The 17,880-nt window shown below is 28.1% G+C and overlaps 1 long non-coding RNA gene and 1 other non-coding gene across 2 annotated transcripts; both read left to right on the forward strand.

The window, feature by feature from the left end:
* The first annotated feature begins 3,543 nt into the window (after positions 1 to 3,543).
* On the forward strand, positions 3,544 to 9,701 carry LOC108486743 (uncharacterized). Its single transcript, XR_008284505.1, has 8 exons — positions 3,544 to 3,755; positions 3,868 to 3,995; positions 5,316 to 5,435; positions 8,035 to 8,171; positions 8,534 to 8,651; positions 8,843 to 8,925; positions 9,148 to 9,224; positions 9,406 to 9,701. It is a non-coding gene; the product is annotated as an uncharacterized LOC108486743 (long non-coding RNA).
* Positions 9,702 to 14,642: 4,941 nt separating this feature from the next.
* Positions 14,643 to 14,714, forward strand: TRNAW-CCA (transfer RNA tryptophan (anticodon CCA)). Its single transcript has one exon. It is a non-coding gene; the product is annotated as a tRNA-Trp (tRNA).
* The last annotated feature ends 3,166 nt before the right edge of the window (positions 14,715 to 17,880 follow it).

Genomic DNA, 17,880 nt, shown 5'->3' on the forward strand with positions numbered 1-17,880 from the left:
AAGAAAATATTTGAGCAAGAATTCTAGGTTGGTGAATTGGTGTATCTCAAGCTGCAACCTTATCATCAATGTTCACTCAAAAAAGTGCCCAACCAGAAATTATTACCAAGATACTACGGTCCCTACCCGATCGAGGCTAAAATAGGTCAGGTGGCTTACAAATTGATCGTGCCTGATGAATCATGAATCCATCCAACGTTTCATGTATCTCAACTCAAGAAGCACATCAGCCACACTCCTATATCACCCTTACTTCCACTGGTGGGCACTGATGGTGATCTTCCAAAAGTTCCAATCAAAATAGAAGATCGATGTATGGTTAAAAGAGGGAATCAAGCTATCACCGAGGCCTTGGTGGAGTGGGCCAACACCTTTCCTGAAGACTCTACCTGGGAAAGCTTCAGTGACCTTCCACAGAGATATCCAGCTTTTAATCATTGAGGACAGTGACCGTTTTTGAGGAAAAGAGAACGAATCTACTCTTGGAGGGAAATGACTCCACCTTTTCAATTTTCTGTTATTTCGATTGAATAAGTGGAAAGGGTCTGTGGTTTTAATTACCAAAACACTGCGTTTTAATTTCATTAGTTAAACGGTGAGCTAAAGGATATTTTACACGCCCTATTTTGGTCCGTGTGTTTTAATTGAACGGTATGTTTTGATGGAAGTTATTTTGACAGCTGACAATCTGTTTTGATCCGTTATTCTCCTATTTTAGCACCAATTAGGCTAAAGGGAAAATGGTTATGGAATGATAGTCACGACTTTTCTCTCTGTTCTCATCTTCTTCCTCTAGACTTTCTTCTTTGCTTCTTCTTTTCCTGTAATTTTTCTTCTCAAAATTTTTTTTCTTAACAAAAAAAATGCAAAAGATTATAAGAATTATTAACATTACAATATTTTTAAAATATAATAAAAGTTTATAAAAGTAAACGATTCTTTAAATTTTATTTAAAATATTAAAATTATAAAAATTTGAAAATATGAAAAAATTAATTTTTAATTTTATTTTATAGGTTTGGAGTTTTTGGTTTTGGTAATAAGGATATAGAAAAATAGAAGCGTCATGATGATCGGACTTGTGTGGAGTGTTGAGTAAAGATTTGAGTGATGGTGAGTTTAGTGCTTGATAGCTTAAGGTGAGTGATGGGTAGAAGTGTTTATGTACAATCCAACTTACTATTCAAAAATAATATATATATAGATAAATATATATTTGTATATTTGTATATTTATAATTAAATTTGAACAAAATTATTTTTATTATTTTTAAAATTGTGAAATAAGATATTTGGGCAGGCTAGATTTAACTAGGCTTGGGCCTAGAAATATTTTAAAATCAGGCTTAAGCTTAGCTCGGTCCATGAACACCTTTACAGCTTGTTTGGTTTAATGTAATAGTTAAACCATTACAATTCTATTCAATGGGCCTACCACAAACAGCTTTTTGGTTGAATGGAATATTCTGTTACGGGTGTATTCCATTACAGACTTATGCAGAGAATAGAGAGCATTTATGCTCCCTCTCCTCCCCACAGAATGGTTCATTCCTTGTTTAGAAAATCATTCATGTCCCTAATTTTACCCTCCTCAATTTCTCACCTTCCTTACTTCCTTTCTTCTTTAAACTTCAACCAATAGCACTCCTCTCACTCATCTCCTTCTGGTAAACATTTTCCTCTCTTCCTTTGTTCCTTTCATTTTTCTCTCTACAAATTTTTCTTAGCCTAAATTTTTTCTTCTCTTTTTGTTATCCATTTGAGTAGATTTTGCTTCCTTCCATCGGAGTCTTCTTCAAGTAAATCTTTTCAATGTTCCATTGTTTCTTTCGTTTTCCTCTCTACCAATTTAAATAGAGTCTGTTGTGGTTTTTTTTTTCTTGATCTGATAACTTACTTAAATGTCCAGTCATGGCTAAGAATAACACTAGAGAGATTAAAAAGCTTCAAATTTAATTACAAAAAATCCCCTCTTTTCCTTTGAAAGTAACCACCAATTCTTCAAAGAGGCACTACAGCAAAAACAGGTTTTTAGCGGCGTTTTTAGCGGCGTTTTTAGCGGCCCTTTTTGAAAAACACCACAAAAAAAAAGCACAACGCCATCATTTTATGTTGAGCTTTAGTCGCATTAGCAGCGCTTTTTGAAAAACGCCGCTATAGTTCGAGCATTAGCGACGCTTTTTGAAAAATGCCGCTATAAGTCGACCATTAGCGGCGCTTTTTGAAAAACGCCTCAAAAAATATTTTATCTGTCTATTTATTATTTAAATGGTTTATTTATATTAATTAAAATACAATTTATTTTTAATTGTATATTTAAATTCTTTAGAAAAATAATAACACTTAGAAAAATTTGGAAGAAAAAACATTGAAAAATATTTGTTAAAATGAAAAAATTAAAATACTATTATTTAAAATAATTTTAAATTTTTTAGGAAAATCACTTATTGTTTTTAATTTATATGTTAAATAATTTCTTATATAATCGTAAAAGAGAGAGTATTAATTTTAAAATATTTAATTAATTATCATTTTAGTTTATGGTTTATGGTTTAGGGTATATGATTTAGGGTTTAAGGTTCAAGAGTTACTATTTTAAGGTTTATAGATTATGGGTTTAGGGATTATAATTTATGATTTATGATTTAAGGGTTGGGGTTTAAGGTTTAGGTGTTAGGGTTAAGGGTTTATAGTTTATGTTTTATGATTTAAGGTTTAGTGGATAGGGATTAGGGTTTGGGGTTTAAATTAATTAGTGTTTTTGATTTATATATTAAATAAATTTTATATAATTGTAAAAGAGATAATATTAAATTTAATATATTAAAATTATGATTATAATTTAAATTATTTAAGAAATAATAGATAAACTTTATATATATTAAATGGTTTAGAATTTAAGGTTTACATGAGATTTGTTAAATGATAAAATTTTATACAATCAATTAATGCTTTTATATTTAAAAATATTTAATATAAGTCATTTGATATATTTAAATATTAGATTTAAAAAATCATTGATAAATAAATAAGTAATGATTGATATGGATAAGTAACTATCTATTTTGGATAGGAGCAAATTATAACAAATAAAAAAATACAAAAACTAAAATCATTCCGGTGAAACATCTAGCAAAATAGTTATATTTTAGTTAAGAAAAATATCTCTAATAAAATAGAGATTAGATTAGAAAAGAATAATAAAAAATCATGATTAATGTCTCAATCTTTAATAGAAATTTGATATGTGAAAGATTGATTGCTTACATTGGATAATTCTAACTTAATAATTAATTACGGCCATTTAATTATTTATTTTCTTATTCAAACTATATGATATTTATTTTGAGAGTACCTGATTTTTTATTTATAAAAATCTAATTAATAAAAATATTAATTAAAATATTTTATAAAATTATTTAACTAATAATTTTAGAAGACAAAATAAAAATTTTTAACAGTGCAAAACAGCATCGTTTTGTTTAAAATGAAATAATTTTTTGTGTCGCTTTTGATAAAAAGTTGCAAAAGGTAAACAATTCAAAAAAAAATCATTTTACATTAAAAAAACCGCTCCGTTTTATCCCCAAATTGAAATAGAGCAGATTCCTAGTTCTTTTTTTCAAGAACTTTTTTGCGACCTTTCCGTGGCTTGTTTTAGGGAAAAAAGTGATTTCTCATTTTATTTTCTTATTAATCTAGATGGCACAACATGCATCTGCGCAAGGTGAAACTGGAATGCTTGTTTTCGACGTGGTGAGTAAAGTTCTCTTTTTATTCAATTGCTGCTTTAAATTTGCCCACCTTTTGTTTCCATTTTTACTTCACTTCTTATTTCTGAATCTGAACCTACTTTTGTATACTTGAGCATTCAACAATGGACATGAGCATTCAACGTGTACCTTGAGAAAAAAAAATCAAATCGCTTGATCTTTTCGTGTTCTAGATTTCTAGTCATGGCGGATCGCGCGTCCTACAATTTGGCTCCTCAATTAGGTTAGCTTTCTGCCGGTCTCTTTCACCTACTTTTTAGAAAAGAAATATTTATATAGAATATATTTGTTTAGATTTCCGTACCTTTTCCACGCGTTTTTAGTCTCAAATTTGCGCGTAGTTCTGTTATTCTCATTAGTGTTAATTTTACATTGATCCGTTTTAGGATTGTGTTTGTTTTATGGGGGTTTAAGCCTAGGGATGATAATTGAATTCTATTTACTGAGAAAAATGGAGTTTGAGTATAGAGATATAACTTAATTTGATTACTGAGACTGGGAGGGAGGAATTGTTAATTGTTAGCTTTGAAGAACTTATTATCATATAGGGAAATAGATGATTTAGGGTTTGATTGTCCAGTGATAGAATTAACAATGATTTGAGCTTTCTTCTTCTTGCATTGAAGAGTAGAATGCATTTTCATATTGATAACTTTGGTTTTGAAGTAAAAACACTTTGTATAACTTTACAAAGCTTTAAAGAGATATAGTAGTTTAGATTTCCATACTATATCAATGCTTTTTAATCTCAAATTTGTGCGTAATTCCTTTATTGTCATTAGTGTTAATTTTATATTGATCCGCTTTAGGATTGTGTTTGTTTTAGTGGATGATTTACAACTAAAGTCTAGATATATAACTTAACGGGATTACTGAGATTGGGTGCAATAAATTGTTAAATTGTTAGCATTGAAGGTCTTAATATCATATGGGAAAATCGACGATTTAGTGTTTGATTGTCAGATGATAGAATTAATGATGATTTAAGCTTTCTTCTGCTTGCATTGAAGAGTAGAATGTATTTTCAAATCAATTAACTCTGGCTTTGAAGTAAGAGCACATTTTATAACTTTAGAAAGCTTTGAAGAGATAATGCTAAAAAACTCTTATCAAATAGGCTTAATGAATTAGAGAATGTTCCTGGGTTCTGGATTGTTTCTTGTAATTTATATCAATTAATGAATTAGGTTATGCAGACAGAAGCATATGCATTATGAACAGTTTGCAGTTTTATCTCTCTTTAAGCACTCGGAATGCTCCAATGTAAAATTAACAATTGGATTACAAATAAAATTTTGCTTGGTTTGAGTTAGAATATCTTTCATTATCCAACTTTCTTGAGTTTTTGAGAGTGGAATATAGGTAAGGAATGTTATTTAATGATAATACAAATGAAGCTTTTTGCTAAAATAGGTCTCTCTGTCTCCTGGACAGGTGTGAACTCTTATATGGATTAAGGTTTTCACGGTTTATTTCTCCATGTCATATGTTTGCTTGTGCCAATGAATCTTTTACTAATTATATTTTGTTTCCTGATTTGTAGATATTGAACAGATTTTACTAGAAGCGCAGCATAGATGGTTAAGACCTGCTGAAATTTGTGAAATTCTTCGTAATTATAAGAAGTTCCATATTACGTCAGAGCCTCCTACCAGACCTCCAAGTATGAACATTAATGTTTATTGTGGATATTCTTAACTATATTATGATTACTAAGTGCTTGGTAAAAGCATACAGGAATAATAATTTCAGAAGTATATTAATGTTGTTCTGTTGTCAACTTTGGTTGTTGCTTGCCTTTTTTCCTTTTATTTTTTTTATAGATATATATTTTTGCTTTCTTATACTTTACATTCCTAAAAACCTTGTGTTGTTTAATCATGAAAGGTGCACAGAAATGCTTTAAACATGGATGTTATCATCGTGAATTTTTTTTTTTTTATAAATGAAGTTATGGTTGATTTTAGGGTTAAACAACCAGACATATTGACATGAACTTAAAATTTTCAGGTGGTTCACTCTTTCTTTTTGATCAAAAGGTGTTAAGATACTTTTACCTGTAAGAAAGGGGATAATATCAAACTTACTTTTGTATACTTGAGCATTCAACAATGGACATGAGACCCAAAGAAATTGTGCATACAGACCAATAAAGAAAAAAACATTTTGCATGTTTTTAGACACACATTCGTGTTGCACATTACTTCACTCAAGATTTTTGCACCTTGTGCCTCAGAAAAGATAAGAGTTCTAGTGCCTAATTTATTCCTTGTGCCCTTGACAACATAATATTTACCTCTGGCCTGCATGTTGATGTAAATCTGATGATCAAGTTAGTTTTTATCTTTATAATTGGGTATCCTAGTTGTGCCCCATTATTGACCTGATGTAAGAGTTCCTGTAAATAATAAAATGTAGGCCCACCGCTTAAAGTTAAATATGATATTTTAAATTGCATACTAATAGAAATAGCAAAATGTGATATGTTTAGCTCTACTGAATTAAATGGTCTAGTAAATGAGGAACTTGATATCATTTAATGAAGTTGAATGTCTATTTATTTTCTTTGAAGTATATGAACTTGTGCTGTTAAACTTGTTGACAAAATACGGTATTTTGTAACTCTAAAAGAATGAATGCTAGAGCAGAATAACTAGAGCAGATATACTATGCATTTTTAACTTACAGGTGCATACTTTGGCTTTCTGTTCCGATGTTTTGGATTCTTTTGCGGTTAAATTGAAAGCATCAAAGGACTTCTCTAAGTTATATGCAGGCATTGCAATACTTTGGCTTCCTCTAAGCTTGAACCAGCCCTCTGTTGTATATTGTTTCTTCTTCTTTTCTAATTTTTTCCTTTGATTAATGAATTTTGTTTTAGAAATAGTGATACTTTGTGTGTCAGTGTTTTTTTTTATGTATTAAAGTACATATTGAATCAATGTTTTATGTATTACATTTAAATTCATTAATTTTTATATTTAGTTTTAAAGTTAAAATTTTAATAGAAAATTTAATTTAATTAATATTTTTTTAATCCTTAAAAGTATATAGTTTAAATTTCAAATTTCAAAATGAAACATAATATAATATTTATCATAGAAATAAATATTATTTAATTAAAATATTTTTAAAGTCATGTTTTAGCGGCGTTTGTGGGAAAAGCGCCGCTAAAGGTCTGTTCTATAGTAGCGTTTTTTTGAAAAAGCGCCGCTAAAGGTCATTTTTAGCGATGTTTCTGGGAAAAGTGTCGTTAAAGGTCCATTCTTTAATGGCGTTTGTAGGAAAATTGTGGCTAAATGTCATGTTCTTTAGCGGCGTTTGTGGTAAAAGCGCCGCTAAAGTTCATGTTCTATAGCGGCGTCAAAATGTTAGCGGCGTTGTTTTTAGTGGGTTTTTTCAAATAGTTTTAGCGGCACTTATAAGCACTGCTATAGGCCCAAAAAAATGCCGCTAAAAACCTATTTTGCTGTAGTGAGGAGTACTCATTTTGTTGTTGCTTCTAAGTTTTGGCCTGCTAGCCCTAATTTGAGTTTTTCTGGTTTTTTTTTTTTTTAATTCTCATGTTTTCTTTGCAATTTTTTATTTTTCTTGGGTTTTCTACAACTTCGATAGCTGGTAAATGTTATTTTTCTCTGTTTTCTTTGCAATTTTTGATTTTTTTCTGGGTCTTTTACAACTTTGATAGCTGGTAAATGTTAATTACTTGTATTTGGCTATGTCTAAAGGAGACTTTCGTTTTTTTGAGTTTAACAACTGATTTCTTTATAAATGGGTTGTGGAATCATTGATCAAATAATTTCCCTTGAGAAATCAAAGTTGGCCAAATGAGAATGATTGGAAAAATTTTGGGTTTTTAACAAAGAAAAAGAGACTTTTTTAATGATTAAATTATATGGTGCTTGCTGAAAAGTATTGTTTTATGTTATGAATGCTGATGTTCAATTCTTTTTGTGTAGAAATTGGACTCTTTTTTTTTTATCTCTTTCCATAGTCTAGCTACTTGATTTTCTTTCTATTCAATAAAGCATTGCAATTTGAGATTTGTTATATTGACCAAAATTTTTATGCATCATATATGCTAAAAATTTGTAGTTTGAAGTACCATGTAGTGTAGGATTAAATTGGGTTTGGCAACCATTGATGAATGAATTTGAATAGAAAGTTCAAATTTTACTTGTAGTTGACATGCTGAAAGGGGTTAGAATGACCACAATATCATGCATTTTTGTTTCTAATTCAAACTCTAAAATGATTTTTAGGCTATGTGCTACTCTATTACCATGCCTGTGGATGAATACAGACTCAAATAAGGGCATCAATGCCCATGTCCCATTTATAAAGATGCCAACATAGGACAGGTCCATAATGTTGCTCCGAAGCCTGGAAATGATGCCAGGTGAATCACTTTCGATAATAACAATTAGATGGTTTTGAAGTTTTTGACTGGTGTATTTGTATTTGTTGCAACAAGGTTAGTTCTCATGGAATCCTATTGTATTATTTTGATAGTATCTATCCTTAATCTTCGGTTAATCCCCACAATGTTGAGTTTGGTTCGTTATTATCTTCACGTGATCGATTTTAACATGAGATGCATACCCAAATAAGATAGCTTTTCAAGTAGCACAAAATTTTTAAAAGAGAATACGTTTCTTGATTTCAAGTTTTTCCATAAATATATGAGTTTCTTATTTCATGGTTTTCCTTATGAGTTGTATGGCTTTAATAAAAATTGACTTGAATTCTTCTCATAAACAGTAGACCAGATCTGCTTGATGCTGCATTACTAAGACTAAGTAGGCTTGATCGCCTCCGTTTCTGTGATTTTCCATCTCCGCGTGAAAGGTTGGATATTCTGACCTTTCTTTCAAGAAAGGTTAGTGATATTGTTTTTATGCCTCAGTTTTCTACGCTCTCTTTTATTTTTTTGTTTCATCATAGAAACTTAAGGTATAAAACTCGTCTTCAAGTCTCTTTTCTTTTTGTTGATTGTTTATTTGTATGGTTTACTATTTTTTGTTTGTGTTCAGTGGATATTTGTATTGATTCTGCAACTTGCGTGTGTAGGGGAATCTACCAGTCGTATTGCAGGTCTCTTTTTGAGGATCCTTTGCTGGAATGCTTTGAGCTTGTTGATTTCAATTTTCAAGGTTTGTGGATTATATTTCTCTATGTTTTATAATTTGACATTGGTCATGACTCGAATGCATTAAATTGGCTTTGGATACGTTATTTCGTATGTTATGAGTTATTGAATTACTTCATTAAAGAACTCTATAAGGGGAGGTTGTCATAATTTAATAGAAATGTGCTTTGTTTCGTGTTGTTTTCTATATATGTTAAGACATTTGATGCTGTTCAACTTGTTTTAGAGGAGTTTGGTCGAAGCATGGGTGAAATTTTTCAGAAATTTGATGTAAATCATCTTGGTTCTGCATCAATTGCACAGGTATTACTTTTTCATTTCTTTACCTGGCTTGAAGTTTTATATAAGCATGCTGGGAAGGGTATAGGTTTATATATTTAAACATATAAAATCTTTGAAGGCTAAACATTTTCATTAAATAAGCTTCATGCTTGCCAACATACGGCAGGATATGACACATTTGGTGTTTTAATGCTACCATAAGGTTTAACAGTTTTGCGGGGCTCTCGGATTCCGGAAATAAGATAAGTGGATATACCTAAACATATGTTCGTATCTGAATTAGGCTCATCAAGCAGGATTGAGAGGTGATAAGATTGATGTTGTTGTTAAGGTGGAAAAATAGATATCTATATTCACACTGATGTTCCTTGCAAAACACATCTATCCTTCTTTTATGTATTTTTCAGATTATGTAAATTGAGAATATCGTTCCACTTGGATTTGGATTTCTTTTTTCTTCTGCATGTTATTAATTATTTATCTTTTGTGTTATCAAGATCGGATATGAGTTTGACTTTCTAAGAGAAGCCAATGCTATGGAGAGAATTTGTTATTTCTTATACGAGAATAACATAAAGAACTATGAGTTTTTGAATAACAAAGGACTATGAGTTTTGATATTTTTATTTCACATATGAAAAGAACTAATGTTACTAAAATTTTGTAACTTTTATGTAAAATTTGAAGGTATTTATTTCACCAAAAGATTGCTATAATAATTAATTTATTAAAGAGTATACCTTATAATTAATTGTTGTTACCATGTTATTATAAAGGATAAAATAAAATATAAAAATATGTTTTTTTATTAAAATTGACTATTAAAATAAAATGTTATTAGAGGATTATCATATATTGTGACCGAGAGAACGGTGGGAGGCTAGATTAAAGCAAATATGTTAGGTATTGAAATATTCTTAATAATAATTTTATATTGAAATTGTTATTAATAATTATTAATAATTATATTAAGAATGTTATTAAATTATATATTATTTTATTAAATTGTATTTAATAATAATTATGTTAAAATATGATTAAATTATTTATTTTATTTTTATTAAAATGTATTTAACAATAATGTTATTAAAATTTAATAACAATAATCATCTACCTACAAAAATTCTGGTAAGGGTACTTTGGTTATTTAAGCATTTTCCTTATACTATTACAACATCTATTTCATTCAACTAAACACAAGAATTCTATTACAGTTCTATTTCATTCCATTTAACTGAACAATTGAATTACTGATTACAACTATATTCCATTACAACTTTATTCTATTACAGCTCTATTCAATTACAGCCCTAGTCTATTACAGTGAACCAAACGTACCCTTAATAACGGATAATGTTTTAATTGAGGAAAGTTAATTCTATAGAAGTTGATAATGATGAGTTGAGGTATGATGTAAGACCATTTGAGAGAGGGAAAAAAAAAAGAGCAATATATTTTATGATTTTTATAATTTTAAATAATTTCAATAAGTTTTGATATTATTTTCTATATTTTTATAATTTTCTAAGAAACTTATAACTTTTAAAATATTTCTATAAATTTTTTATAATTTTTAATAGTTATTATAATATTTTATAAATTTTAATAATATTTTATTATTTATATTAAAAAATTGAGAATTTTTAATAATTTTTAATTTGAATAAACAATTAAACTCTTGTAAAATACTTAAAATCAATTAAGCCCTAGCAAATTAATAAATATCAATTAAGCACTCTATGTCATCTTTATTCCACATTGACATGCCATATCATTATTTTTCCCTAACAGCCACCACACAGCTTGCCACGTCAACCACTTCAACACTTATAGTCTGTCAAGGGTTTCAATGGAAAAATGAATTCAAAGAGCTCAATTAACTACAAATCTTAATTTAAAGGATTCAATTGGATACACTTTTTGAAAAGAGTTTAATTAATTTTTAATTATTTTTGGAGGACTTATTTAGTATTTTAGCAAAAGAAAAGGAATTTGAACTTTTTAGGTTTTATTAGTTTACTTTGGTTATTATTAAAATATATTCTGTTAACAAGTTAAATTCGTTATTATTAAAATCAAATTGAATTTTCCTTTTATTTAATTTTATTACCTAAAAGTATTTTTATTTAAATTAAGTGTGTTTGAAAATTAAAATTTTAAGTATTGGAAAATTAAGTCTTGAAAAATTAAGTACTGAATTTTTACTACAATATATTTTTAAGGGTTGAGCTTATAATAGAAATTGATTGGTAAATTAATATGTTTTTATATGTGTTGAATATAATTATGTTGTTTGATAAAAATAAATGTTGATTTTTAAAATATTATTTTCGTCAATTCATAGAATATCATAGAACAATAAATTCTTCATACAATAATTACTTTAATTATTTTATATAAAAGACTATTAAATATATATATATCATTCTTTTTGAATTGTATCATCGTATAAAAGTAAAATGAATTATTAAATTTAAAATTAAAATAATTAAAATAATTATAACTTGAAAATTTTAATTATTTAAATTCATTAGAGCCCACCTTGCTCAATCCAAGCTTGAATCTAAAAAAATTTGAGACCAAGAAATCTGAGTCTAAAGTAAACCCAATATTAGCCTACTTATTTGTCACCTATATAGAGCTGGCAAAATATGCCTGAACAAGAAAGTCTGCCCATTTCAATATGAATCTGAGAAAGTCCAAGCTTGTAATAAATCCAAGTTCAGAACAGCTCAAACTCAAGACTATTTCGGCCTGAGCCCAAGATAATTTCGACCCAAAACTTAAATTTATAACTGAACAATCATAATACACATTAATATTTAATATAATTTTATGATATTATTTTAAAAATAAAATATAAATAAATGATCAGTTTTTGAAAATAAATTCATAAGAATTATATATTTATATGAAACTTTTATTAATATGAAAAGTAATTAATAATAAATTTTAAATTAAATTATAAAGTGAAATAAATTTTTAAAAATATAAATTAAATAAGATAATATTATAATTATATATGTCTAATTAATATATAAATTTTAATAATTATTAAAATCTATAAAATTAAACTTTAATGATAATATAAAATATATAATAACATAATATATTAATTTAATAATACTATAACTTGTGTTATACTGATTACAAATGACTAAAATTGATTTACTATACAATAATAATAACATTAATAATAAATTTAATTTTAAACCAATATCTTTTAATAAAAAATATCTATAACAATATTAATTAGAAAATTTAAAAGTTGTTTAACAATTAAAAAATAAAATATCCAAATAAAATATATTAATAAAAATATATTTCAAAATACATAAAGTCATATAAATATACAAATCTGATTTTTAATACAATTACATAAAATTAAGTCATCATCGATGAGCAACATTTGAAATTTGAAATTTGAAATTATAAGTTTTGTAAATAATTTTTAAAGAAATTTGTATAAAAAATATAAAACAACTAATTAAAATGTAGAATCTCAACATTCTTCATAACTCTTCTCAACTAAAGCCTTGTTCCGTGGAATTTTTTATTACTATATAAATAAGGTTGAACAATCAATTTTTTCTTCAAATAGATAGTATATGGTGGAACATTTTCAATATATATATATAGTGTTCCTATAGTTGCAAATAAAAATATATAAGTAAACAAAAGTTATGTCATTTGATTATTAATCAAAAGTTGTCAATATTTATAGTGATGAGTTATATCTCTTAAATTGATATCATTATTATGCTCTGTTCATTGAACTGTTTCCATTAATACAAAACGTAAATAATAATTGTGTTTCATTATATCCTCGAGGTTTATTTGTCAATAACTCTTTTACACACTATAATATAGGTAGAGCAGATAGAACCTTAAAGAAAACAGCATCGATACACACCTTGAAGGCAAGGGCGAAGCCAGGGGGTTGGCATGGGCCCCGGCCCCCCTAAAATGTAAAATTATTTTTTAGGCTCTTAAATTTTTTTTTAAAATTTTAAATTAATAAAGGTAAAATTACACTTTGACCCCCCTAAAATTATAAAAATTTGATTTAATCCTTTACAAATTATAAAGATATAAATTATAAAAAATAAAATTTTATCCGAACCCTAAAATTTTTTTCCTAGCTTCACTCTTGCTTGAAGGAGTGGTTAATTTCTCATAAATGTACTTTTATGCCAACTGTACAAACAATGCTAACATTTAGTTTGGGTAATTCGGTTTTAATTTTAAGTTAGATGAAGGGGTCTATTAAGATGAATATATACATCTTTTAAAGTTATCTACTTTTAGAATGTATTTCACAAACCTAGGTGTGTTATAATATTTCCCCAAATCCTAATAAATATAATTGGTATTTAAAGGAAAAGTATTTCATTTACAGTTAGTGGAATTAAAATTAATAATAAAAAATAGAAAAAGGAATATATAAGATTGGACACACGTCACCTTTGGACACAGTTTGGTGGCACTGGTTATGTGTTCCTAAAAATGCCAGTGGCCTTGGTTTTCGAGATCTTGGCAAATTCAATATTGCCTTGCTTTGTTGGCGTCTTCTTAGTGCTTCTACCTCTCCCGTTGCCGGAGGTCGTAAAGCTAAGTACTGATTTTCTTAATTCGCAGCTTGGGACTAACCCTTCTCCTACTTGCCGATTCATTTGGAGTGCTACAGGGTTATTGATCAATGGTTTACAATAATGGTAAGTCAGTTTCAATTTGCAGGATAAGTGGTTACCTGCACCATTCAAACTTTTGGGATGATTTAATTAATGCGGACACTAGCTCATGGAAAATTGACTTGATTCATTGGATTCTGTATATTCCTCTTTCTTCGACTGCTGCAGATGATATTTGGTGTGGCAACACAAACATTCTGGGATGTATACCGTTCGCTCTAGCTATAAAGCCACTCCTCTCCAGCACTACTGCTTCTTCGTTATCCTTACTGCTTACAGACACCGAAACTCAATTTTACAGGAAATTGTGGGACTTACATCTACCTGAAAAACTCTAGGTTACAATTTGGAGGGTCTTTATGAAGAAAATAGAAGTGTTTTTAGATTAAAAACAACTATTTCTCATATCTTTTTTGCCAATGAGAAAACAGCTAATATATAGCTTTTACAAAAGAAAAACACAGAAAAAATGTATTAACTTTCAAATCCTCCAACTCAAAAAAAATATCCATATTGAACTTATCTAGAAATTTGTTATCTTTACTTGGATTGATTCGCTTTATGAAACTAAAAAATATATATTTGATCTATAGGAAAACAATTCAACTAAAAAAATTCATGAATGAAATACAAAAATTATCACGTATGGTATAATAAAAACTCAAATCTCCCCAAAAACTATGAAATCAAATCAAACCTCGTTCAGGGACTTTTTTCTTTTACAATTACATTCATAAGATAATCCCAGGGATCCGTGGCGCAATGGTAGCGCGTCTGACTCCAGATCAGAAGGTTGCGTGTTCGATTCACGTCGGGTTCAATTCCCAATGTATATTTCAGTCCTTTTACGCTGGATTATTTTCGGATCAATCACTTACAAGTTTGAATGATTTAAGTCACTTCTGCTTCGGAATTTTTCAAACGGTTTGGATTAGTTTTGTGTTCATTATCATTCAATAGGGTTAGTTTGGTCAAGCCAATCTAGATTGAGTAATTTTAGTTATTTTGATTTGAATCAGTTTTAAATTTAAATTATTTTAAATTTAAATCATTCGGGATTTTAAAGTAAGACTATTATAGATTTAGATCATTTTTAAGTCCTTTTATGTTACTTATTTGTGAAGTACTTCTAACATGTGATAGAACTCTAAATGGTTTAGCCGGATATATTGATTCTAATTATGCAAGAAACTTAGATTAAAGAAGCAAGAGACTTGGATCGAAAAAGGTCTCTCATATGTTACCTATTTGTTTTTGGGAATTATGTCATTAGTTGGAAAGTGACACTTCAAGCTACAGTAGTTTTGTCGACTACTTATGTGACACCTTATACTCGACCTAGTTGTTGGATCCAAATAAAAAATGTCACATTTTGTTGCCGAAACAACTCACTTTTTCGTTTTTATTTTGAAAATGAAACGTACAGGTAAAATTATTTTATAAAAATTTTGGCAACATTTTTGCCTATATTACGTAAAACCCCCTGCAAAATAATTTAGATTTTCACAAAATATTCACATTCAAATTATCTCCCAAATCAATTCTCAGCACTACGATTTCTCAAAACATATCAATAAACTAGATTTATACGCTTTACTATTTTATCAAAACATTAGTTATAAAATACTAGCTAAGAAAACATGATGAAAATACTTAAATTCAGTTTACAACATAATATTATATATATATAAGCCTAGGTACATGCCATTTACATCAACTATAAAGTAAACTTTTCACCAATATTGTCTGAGTTGAACTTTGGTTCTTTGTATGTTGTTGGAACGATCTAACTAATCTAATTACCTACGCATGGAGAAATAGACAAACCGTACGCTGAGCAATTTTTATACTCAGTGGTGCTAATATCATATAAATCATTACATAAGTATTTGACACAAATTAATTGATAGAAATAAACTAAAACATTATTATAAATATCATTAATAACATCACAATAAAAGAAAATTCTAATATTAATAAACTTTAATATTTTGATATTGACAAATTGAATAAAGAAAAAAGCTTTTAATTAAATTCAAAATTGCGTAATTAATTTAATTTGCACAATATGGAAATTCAAATAAATTCAAGTTCTGTTTTTGCTTTTCTTTCAATTTAGACCCCGTACTAAAGTTTAAACTCATAACCAGATACACGAATCCGCAACCTCGAATTGTTCGACAACGATGGCTATCGGAGTAGTCCTCGACCCTTTGGGAATTGGGACTGCCCACAACCCTCTGGGAATTAGGGCTAACAATAATAACAACTGACCGACTTGGCCTTTTCTCCCTCAACTCTCTGGAAATTGAGGAGATCTAAATTCTCTGATATAAAGACTCTATGGCATGCCAACTATATCTAATTTAGTCTAACTTAGTGAAAAGGGATAAAAACCAAATTTCCTGATCCATTTTAATTTCATTTTCATATAATTCTCATTTCAATACCGTTTCATGTTCAAATCACATATCGCCTAATGTAAACTAGGCTTCCAATTTGATATATATTAAATATTTTCTTGCTCAATCATCTAAAATCATAATACTCAAATCTAAATCATAACCATGAATTCACTAATTTAGTCTTATGAAAAACATAGTATTCATCTCAAAACATAATTTTATAAATATTAACTAAATTATTCAAGCTCATCCAAAACTCATAAAAATAAAATAAAATAAATATAACTAGTCATATTAAATTAAATATTTTAAAATTTTATGTAATGAAAGTAAGATATTAGCACAAACCGAAGTTTTAATCGCTTTACTCCTTTTCTTTGCTTTTCTCTTTCAAGATTTTCATTTCGTTTTTAGCTACAATAGGAGCAATTCAATACGAAACAACATCATTTATCCATTCTAAAACTAAAACTAAAACTAATAAAAACAAACTTATATATGCATGATTATTCATATTGACAACGTAAGTTTTCTAGTTCAAAATTCGCATATCTTTTGACTCGATTATCCATTTTCAATTCTGTCTTCACTAGAGTACTCACTGCTTCACAAGCTATTATTTAGCACCAATATTACACAAAGTGATCAATGTTCTCTACTTCCTATTTAACATGACCAAATATACCAATTAAAATTTTTTTTATCTATTTTTGTTTCTTTTTCACACTTCTAACAAGTTAGAACTCATCTTCTAATAATTTATTATTCAAAAATATATCTATTTCACTTAATTTTTCTAAGCTTCCATCAATGCCCTTTAATGGAAACTTCCAAAATACTTGATAAAATAAAAAACTATTGATATATATATGTAAAGCAAGCTTCAAAGATTCAAAATCTAAAAAAAAATTGAAGAAAAATCATACATTACACTTGAATTTGAAGGATAATGATGGAAGGAATTTTTTCTTTCTTTCCCCCTTATTTTGACGTGAAAAAGAAAGAAAGATGAGAAAGATAACATATTTCTCTCTTTTCTCTTTTTATGTATTATAACATTAATTAATAAAATATTATTACTTAATAAAAATTTATGTGAAAGTCATCATGAAACCATTAAATTTTTTTAAGTAATGAAAAAATTGTCATTAAGTCCTTTCCATCAAAATAAAAATAGGATAATTGCACTTTAGCCTTTATATTTTTCTAATTTATCCCTGAACTCGATATTGAACTATTAACTTAACTACATACTCCTACTAATAATCCTCTATATTTTCATATCTGACGGTTTTCTCTAAAAGCGATCACAATTTCTTATACTACTATTTATTTATAGATCACTTATTCAAGGACTTCTACCATCTTCTCTTTTTTTTTTTTAAAGTGGAGATGTTACAACTTAAGTGGAATACATGACAATTACTGAAGCAATAAAAAAAAACAATTTGGTTAAGGGGTCTGTTTAGTGAACTGGTAAGTGGAAAATGGGCAACTGTTGTATATTGTGATAGTCAAAGTGTCATACATCTCACCAAAAATCAAATTCATCACGAAAGAACGAAGCACATAGACATTCGT

The sequence above is a fragment of the Gossypium arboreum genome, chromosome 6 (assembly GCF_025698485.1).
Source record: "Gossypium arboreum isolate Shixiya-1 chromosome 6, ASM2569848v2, whole genome shotgun sequence".
Taxonomy (NCBI): domain Eukaryota; kingdom Viridiplantae; phylum Streptophyta; class Magnoliopsida; order Malvales; family Malvaceae; genus Gossypium; species Gossypium arboreum.